At 48.7% G+C, this 8,689-nt stretch overlaps 1 long non-coding RNA gene across 2 annotated transcripts; it reads right to left on the reverse strand.

Moving 5' to 3' along the window:
* Positions 1-1,689: 1,689 nt before the first annotated feature.
* Positions 1,690-7,215, reverse strand: LOC134483870 (uncharacterized). Of its 2 annotated transcripts, none has more exons than XR_015645632.1 (2): positions 7,014-7,215; positions 1,690-1,822 (listed from the first exon to the last, which is right to left on the reverse strand). It is a non-coding gene; the product is annotated as an uncharacterized LOC134483870 (long non-coding RNA). The 2 variants fall into 2 exon arrangements; XR_015645633.1 differs by lacking the exon at positions 7,014-7,215 and adding an exon at positions 2,138-4,522.
* Between the last annotated feature and the right edge of the window lie 1,474 nt (positions 7,216-8,689).

Raw genomic sequence — 8,689 nt, forward strand, 5'->3', positions numbered from 1 at the left:
AACTAGCTTCTTAAATCATGAGTCAGGTTACCATGTGGGGTTTTAGAACTGAATCAAGGGAAGAGTGTTTGTGTGTGTGTGTGTGTGTGTGTGTGTGTGTGTGTGTGTGTGTGTGTGTGTGTGATCAAAAAACCAGCCACAGTGAAAGGTATATGAAGGCACAGCTATCAAAACTTAGTTCAAAAGCACACTAAGGAACCCCAGGTCCTCCTGGTGCTACTCATCCATGTTTCGAAGGACCCAGAGGCAGCCTAGTTCTGAGGCTATCCTACCCACCATGACCAGCCCTGCCTGAAACCCTCAGTTCTGAATGCATCCTGTTGTGTGTGGTGTTTGAATGTGGGTGGTGTGGACAGAAGGGTTACTGCTCTAGTAGAAACGTAATGGCTTAAGTCTTTCTACACTTTCCAACTGTCAATTCTCCAGTGTAAACAAAAGAACAAATCTATTGATTAGATTGTATCGGAATCTGTTTGTTTTTTGCAAAGCACTCTCTCTGTAGCCCTGGCAGTCCCGGAACTTAACTGTGTAGACCTAACCGGCCTTAAACTTACAGAGAGCTTCTGTCTCTGCCTCCCAAATGCTGGGATCAAAGGCCACTGGATTGGGCAGAAGGCTGGAGAGAGATGGCTCAGCAGTTAAGAGAACTGACTGTTCTCGTCGAGGATCCAGGTTCAGTTTCTAGCACCCACATGGGGGCTTAGAACCGTCTGTAATTTCACTTTCAGGTGTTCCAGTGCTGTTTTATGACCCCATGAGCAGGAACGTGATGCCCAGACATAAATTAAAAAAAAAAAAAAAAATCAAGGAAAAGTATCTTTGGATAACTTTGATCTAGTAATTGTATCCTATTTTGAAATTTTGTTTCTTCCCTGCCCCCTGGTGACCCCCAACAGGGATTCCTTTTATTTCATTTTGAGTCACACTTTGGGGAGTTCACTACGCAGCCCTGGGCTGGCCTCAAAATCTTAGCAACTCTCTTGCTTTAGTCTCTCTGGTGGTCAGATGACAGGCAAGCCCCAACGCACTAGACTTGCTCATGTAACTTCAAACCCAGGAATGGAAAGACCCACAACTAAAGACAAACAGGAGAAACTGCTAGGGGAAGCTGGTGACTCCCGGGCGCCATCCAATGGGACCCGTTCCATCTGGGCAGGCCGTCCAGGAGCTGTCAGCTCTCCGGGATAATGAAGGCCAGCCGCAGCACCTTACAAGGCCATCCAGGCAGTCAGCCTCCGGAATCCCAGGGATTACACAGCCTATGGAGGGCTTGGAACAAGCTCGGATCACCTGCTGCTGCCACAAGTGTGTGCCTAGCCTTCTGTCTTGTGACTGAGGAATTTTGAGATGGAGGCACTGAGCTCACCAAGAAGAAAATGTCTCCTTGATGTCACACAGCTTGCTGCCAGCTCATCTGAGGTAGCTAAAGATCTGGAAGGGGAAGGGAAGGCCCTTGGTGCTGCTGCTTGCAGCTCAGTGGGCTGTCCCTCCCAGCAAGACTGGGAGGTATGAACACTTCTAGAATGGTCGCCACAGCACTGGGTCACTCCAGCGCTCTACACACACACACACACACACACACACACACACACACACACACAGACACTAACCAGCAGGAATCTGAAGAGAACCCCCATCCCTATCCTAACCCTTCCTACGATCACTTCAGGGGAAAACCAAATCGCAAGCAGGTTCTTTTCAAGTTTAATGAGTCCAGGCTGTGCAAACCGAAGCTTGGAATTCCACTGCCTTCAGTCAGAGCCCGCCTGGCTCTGATTGGTTTTTGTCATGTTTTTGCTTTGTTTGCTGACTCCTTTGTAACCTGGGAAGGAAAGAAAGAACACAAATGGGAGTATAGGAGGGGCTGATCTGGACCTCAAGGCCACCTGAGTCACGTAGGAATCGAATCCAAAGTTTATAATATGCTCCTTCCCGGGTGCCCAATGGGAAACATTGATACAGAGAGAACCTGCGAGGCAGTGAGCGGTCTGTAAGTACCAGCTTGGAGCCCAGGGGAGTAATGGGTGCTTGGATTCTCAGCAATTAGGAAGTAGAGGCAGAAGGTTCAAGAGATGGTTTAGCAAGCAAAGGAGCTTGCGGTTCGGCCTGAGGATCGGGGTTTGATCCCTGTACTCACGGGACCCACATGGTTCGAGGTTACAACTCCCGAGAGTTGTGCTTCTGACCGCTGTAGGTGCTGCTCGACACAAACGGAGTGCACAGTAAATGTAAATTTCTTAGAAAGTTTAAAAAAAAAGTCACTCTCGGCTACTTGGTGAGTTCTCAGCCACCCTGAGTTTCGAAGGACACCCCCCCCCCACCGCCCCGTCTCAAGTAAATACAAAAGTAAATGAATGATTTCGAGTGAGAGGGGTATCTGGAGATTGGACATAAATAGGCCAAATACTCTAGACATCTGTCAAGCTGCCACTTGATAATGAGGTGGTGGGCCCCACCCTCTTGCATCGCGTAAGAACCCTATTCCTGCCTCTTAAGGCACCAGCTCCTTAGGTGCTTGGTGTGGGCACTGCTGAGACCATGGGATGTGAGTTTTCTGCTGTCCCTTATATCGTGGGTCTCCCTAATCATTTCTCCAGGCACTACCTTCAAGTCCTTCCAACTCCAATACCTACGGAGCCCGCCCCCGCTGTACCTTCCTCAACCCCTCCCCCCAATCCCATCCCCGTCCGAGCCGAACCCTCTGTCCTGAGACGTGTTTCACAGAAATCTGCCTTACTCCCGACAGGGTCCCCAGGGTGTCCGGAGGAGTGTGTACACAGGAGGGCCTGGTCGCAGTGTTGCTGAGGCGAAAATCTGAATCACAGTCAACAAGGGCAGCCAAATTCCTGGCTTGGGAAATCAGGGCAGTCTGGAGGGTGAGGCTTCGCCGTAAACAGAATGAGTAATGAGATGAGGAGCTGTGGGGACCAGCATCATGTCTAGATGCCTGCTGTTCAAGGAAACGGAAACGGCACAGGACAGGGGCTGTGAACTGAATAACAAGGAGCTTCTAGAGACTCAATAGGCGAGGAAGCCAGTGGGAGCGAATTCTCCCTTTCCTGGGATTTCCTGAACCCACTGTGCCGGAAGGAGCGGGGTCTTTCTTGCTTCCTTGAAGATGGTCTCCCTTGTAGCCTCCCTTTACCCCGGGAGCGAGGCCTTCGTAGCAAAATGGCTGTATCATCTATTTTGCTCTGGGTGTGCTGTGGCCGACAGCTAAAACTCACAGGTCTAGGTCGATGGATGCTACCGCAACCGCCCCGCACCCCCAGTCTTGAGTGCCTCATACTCAGATGAAGAGAATAGCCCAGCTTTACGGCAGTCTTATATAATAGCATCGCTAGTCTGAAGACTAGCCCAGCAAATATTTGAAAAATGCTTACAACAGTGCTTGGCTCACAGCGAACGCTGTATTAAGTGTTAGGTAAATAAAAACAATCTGCCCGGCTAGTAAATAGAGCCAGTCCTCAAAGCCAATTCTAATTTTAACATTTGAATCCTCGGGCTCTTGGCCACCAGGGTCAACAGTAGGACACACTACAGACTGAGCAGCTACAGGACTCTCAAAAACTAATTTTCATCTCGACCAGGAATAGAAATCTATGGCTGAGTTATTTTACTTCTGCACACAGAAAATAGCATTCTGGCTCCCTAAGCTTCCCCGTTCTTAGGAAACCACAGAGATTCCAGAAGGACTAGTTCAGATAGGGTGCCTTTCCCTGGTTTAATGGGTCTCCTTTAAAAGTCACCCTGGGGATAGGGACACACCCATAATCTCAGCACTTAACAGAGGGCAGGAGGATCTGGAGTTCAAGGTCAGCCTCAATGACATAGCCACCTAGGGCTGCAAAGAGAACTGACCTCAAAGGGGGGCGGGGCAGAGACGTGATGCAGTGGGCAGAGGGGTTTGCCCTGTAAGTCTGGAGACTTGGGTTCTATGCCCCTGACCCATGTAAAAAAAAGTGGAAAGAGAAAACTGACTCCAGGAAATTGTCCTCTGACCTTCAAATGCACACCCAAAAATGCGTACATGCACAGTATTAATTTTTAAAAGTAGCTTTAAGAAAATATTTACTTGGGGGCTGGAGAGATGGCTCAGCAGTTACGAGTACTGGCTGCCCTTCCAGAGGACCTGGGCTCATTCCAGCACCCACATAGCACTACCACTGTCTGTAACTCCAGGTCCAGAGGATCCAACACCCTCACACAGACACTCATGCAGGCAAGACACCAATGCACATGAAATAAAAACAAATTTTTTAAAAAATATACTTTATGTGTATGAGTGTATATATGTGTGTGTACCTGTGTGTGTGCCTGGTGCTTGAGGAGGTCAGAAGAGAGTGTTATATCCAGGAACTGGAGTTACGGATGTTTGTAAGCAACTGTGTGGTTGCTGGGAATTGAACTCGAGTCCTCAATAGGAGCAACAAGTGCTTTTAACCACCGAGCATCTCCAGTCCCCTAAATAAATAGCTTTTAAAAATATAAAAGTTGGGGTTGGGGATTTAGCTCAGCGGTAGAGCGCTTGCCTAGCAACCACAAGGCCCTGGGTTCGGTCCCCAGCTCCGGAAAAAAAAAAAAAGTGATAAAAAAGTTGGGCTGGAGAGATGGCTCAGTGGTTAAGAGCACTGACTGCTCTTCCAGAGGTCCTGAGTTCAAATCCCAGCAACCAGACAGTGGCTCACAACCATCTGTAATGAGATCAGATGTCCTCTTCTGGTGTGGTCTGAAGACGGATACAGTGTACTTATATATAATAAATAAATAAATATTTTTTTTTTTTTGGAGCTGGGGACCGAACCCAGGGCCTTAATAAATATTTTTAAAAAATTTTTTAAAAGGGGTTGGGGATTTAGCTCAGTGGTAGAGAGCTTGCCTAGGAAGCGCAAGGCCCTGGGTTCGGTCCCCAGCTCCAAAAAAAAGAACCAAAAAAAAAAAATTAAAAAAAAAGAAAAGAAATGTATATAATATACATGCAAAGCTATGGGCAGCGGCAGGGTTGGGAGAGAGCGAGAGGAGGGGAAATGTGTGTGCACGTGCGGTGCACGTGCGGTCTGCAGCTATAAGGGTGGGCTGTCTGCTCCGGCTGTTCGATGGCACTTCTAACAGATTGCTAGACTCCATCAAGCAGAAATGTTTATTAACTGAATCTCTCCTCCGACTGGGGGACAGCACTAATGGGTGTCTGAAAAGGATGACCCTGATACTCCGAGAAGCCTGAACATCTTTTTTGAAACAGGAGACGAAAGAGAAAAAAAAAAAAAAAAAGATTAAAGGAAGAGCCAGCTAGTCCGTGACAGGTGCTCTTTATGATATTCTAATTTTTCCCCCCGAAAACAAGCAATATTTTTGCCCTGCGTGGTATGACGCGGTTTATATACTACCTAAATTACTTCCTGCCCGTCAGAGCATCAAGACAATACATTGTCCAATTATGGAAGGAGTGAAGGCTTAATAAATTTTCCTTCCTGCACCGGGGATTGTAGCTCAGCTGGTATAGTGCTTTGCCTTCGTAAGTGGGAAGCCCTTCGTGGATGCGTGCGCTCTGTACCTGTCAGGCACGCGGCGGGCCACGGGGGTATTGAGCACCTGCACTCTTAAATTACACTGGGAGGTAGAGGCAAGTTGATCGCCAGCTTTAGGTAATCCTTACCTACATAGTTTGAGGGTAGCCTGGGCTACACGTAGCCCAATCTCAGAGAAATAATCCCTTTTTGTCGAGCTGCACTTTTAGAGGACAAGACGGGGACTCCAAGCCATGCCAGTCTGAAGCCAGAAGAGGCTGCCTGAGACCTGTTACCTGGTGTCACCTCCTTCTCGTTTCCTACATTTTATGTCAGCTCAGTTTTTCTGGTTGTTTGGTTTGGTATTTTGAGATGGGATCTTAAGCATGTCACCCTAGCTGACCTTGGATTCGTGATCTTTCTGCCTCAGGCTATGTCCTTTGCTGGGTCAGGATTTCACCCTGGGTCCCAGCTCCTCCTTTTACTGGGGAGATAGTATGTCAAACCCGTAGGAAGGATGGCATTTTTAGGGTGCTGGTGCCAGTGCTGGAGGAGTGGGGAACGAGGTGCTCTCAGAAAAAGGAGTAATGCATTTTCAAAACTCCTCATCTGTGAAGAAGCCAGGCCATAGGCTAGAAGCAGGCGGTCTGGAGTCAGTGGCGCACCGTTAAGGTAGAAGAGAAACAGATCGTTCAGGGACAGGACGCCCCAGCGACACCCGAAACACAAAGCAGGCCTGGAATCCCACACCCACGCTGCAGCCTCTCCCGCCTTCCCTGTTAACTCCCCACCCCCGACCGCAACCTCCCATTCCCGCAGTTTCCCTTCTCGGCCCCTGCGTGCGTTCGCTCGCTCGCTCTCTGCATACCACAGAGGTCAGGCGCAAATACAATCCATACATGGCTACGGCTCTCGGGTCACGGGCTGTAGCTAACCACCCGGCCAGAAGAAGGCCCAAGCACCCCCTCCAGGACAGCTTGGTTTGTCAACACCAATCCCCTTAGTAAAGACCCTCAAACGGGCGTCCATAGGCCACTACCCATCACCAAGTAACCTTAAAGCAACTGCATCTTCACGGCACCCCCCCCCCTCCCCAAGAGAGGAAATTCCACAGCCCTGATGTGATTTGAAACGTGATCCACACGCCCGCAGCTCTCTCTTCTCACTCTCCCCAGCCAGTACTCAAACTGGGTTTCCCGGGGCCCCTCTCAGGAGGGCTTCCCCGCCCCCCTCTCGCACCCCGGGCTTCTTTCTCTCCGCATTTTACACACTGTAACCCGAGAGGCTGGAAATCCAGCCTCCTTCATCTTCCGTTTCCCACATCCTGCAAGTTTAGAGAGAAGAAGCCCACCCAGATGACGGAATTCCAAGCATGTGCGCCTCTACCCCCCTTCTCCCCCAGTCCCATTCACAAAGGAGATTACTGAAAGAGCCCACGCTCAACCGAGGCCCCCTCCCCAACCCGCCCCACCTCCCCAGAGCTCTCTCTACACCCTCACTCCTCACCGTCGCCAAGGCCCAAGCAAAAACGAACGTTTCCCGGGGACGCTTGATTTTAAGAAAAGCATTCAAACCCTTCACTCAGACCAGAACTACTCCGTAAAGAGATTCTCACAGCCATTCACCCCGTCTCCTCTTCAGCCCTTCCAGATAAAAGGGATCAGAGAAAATATGTGTCTTTGAATCTGGAGATAAGATAGTAATGTCTCACGTGAGGATTCAAAGAGACACTGTCTGTCCCTGGGAACAGATCATGGTGTTCCAACCTTGGGACACTCTAAGAGGTGTTTCCAGGCCAGATCAAACACTGGCTTAAGGGCTGGAGAAGGGGCTCATTGGTTAAAAAAAAAAAAAACAAAAAAAAAAAACCCCCAAACAAACACGTGTCGCTCTTGCAGAGGACCTCAGCACCCATATATTGTCTCACAACCATCCATGAGCCCCGTCCTAGGGGACCCATCAGCAGGTACACGTGGTACAAAGGAATTCATGTTGGCAAACTGTTCATAAACATAGGGTAAAATAAATACATATATATTTTAATATATATTTTAAACTGGCTTACTGGATCCGTAGAGATGGCTCATAGAGCAACGGCGATCGACACCTACCTTGAGGACTCGGGTTCGATTCCCTACGACCCACGTGGTAGGAGAGAACTGACCTCTGCCATGTTTCAATGGCAAAATTCCCAGCCCCCTGACAATGTCTTTCTTTCTTTTTTTGTTTTGTTTTGGTTTTGTTTTTTTGTTTGTTTGTTTGTTTTGTCTTTCTTTTCTTTCTTTTCCCCTCTCTATTTTTCCTTGGTAAATTTCTTGAGTTTCAGCTACCTGGAGGTTGGTGATTACCGCACCCCCCCCCCCCCCCAGAGGCCAGTTCTCCTGGCCCCTGTCTGAAGTTTTGTCACAGACAGGCAAACAGAGCAGGGGGCATCCTTCGACCTCAACCCTCTAAGGTTAGGAAGTAGCCCCTCCTCCCTCCAAGAATTCCTTTTCTCCGAGGGTGATTAACTGCCTCCGCGGTCCTTCCAGGAGGGCCAGAAAGCTGTTTTGAATCTGTACCGGCTCCGAATAATCAGTTCCTGGCATTTCCGGCTTTGTGTGAAGCAGGATTTCCTGTTTCAAGGCGGGCTGGCTCCTCTGTCCCGATATTACGGAGTCTATGTAATAGATTGCTAATCCATATTGTTGTGTTTTGGTTTTTGTTTTGTTTTTCTTTTTCTTTTTTTTCTTTTTTTCGGAGCTGGGGACCGAACCCAGGGCCTTGCGCTTGCTAGGCAAGCGCTCTACCACTGAACTAAATCCCCAACCCCTTGTTTTGTTTTTCTATTTGGGATAATTAACTTCCTTGCTCAATCCCTCAGCAGTTGACAAAAAAACAAACAAACAAAAAAAAAAAAACCCACTATAAAAATGCAGGCCCCTGTTAGTACAGAAGGTCCTGCATTCAACAGCCCTCCTCACGTTGTCCAAGAAGTCGTGTGGAATTCAAGAAGAATCCAAGGGGCCAGACCTAGAGTATGTAGCAAGCAGGATAAGGAAATAACAAAGCCGTGGGCCGGCAAGATGGGTTAGTGAGTAAAGGTGCAAGATGGGTTAGTGAGTAAAGGTGCTTGTCGCCAAACCTGGCAACCTGTGTTCAATTCCCCAGAACCCACAAGGTAGAAGGAAACAACAGATTAA

This window comes from Rattus norvegicus, chromosome 20 (assembly GCF_021556685.1).
Source record: "Rattus norvegicus strain SHRSP/BbbUtx chromosome 20, alternate assembly SHRSP_T2T, whole genome shotgun sequence".
NCBI lineage: Eukaryota > Metazoa > Chordata > Mammalia > Rodentia > Muridae > Rattus > Rattus norvegicus.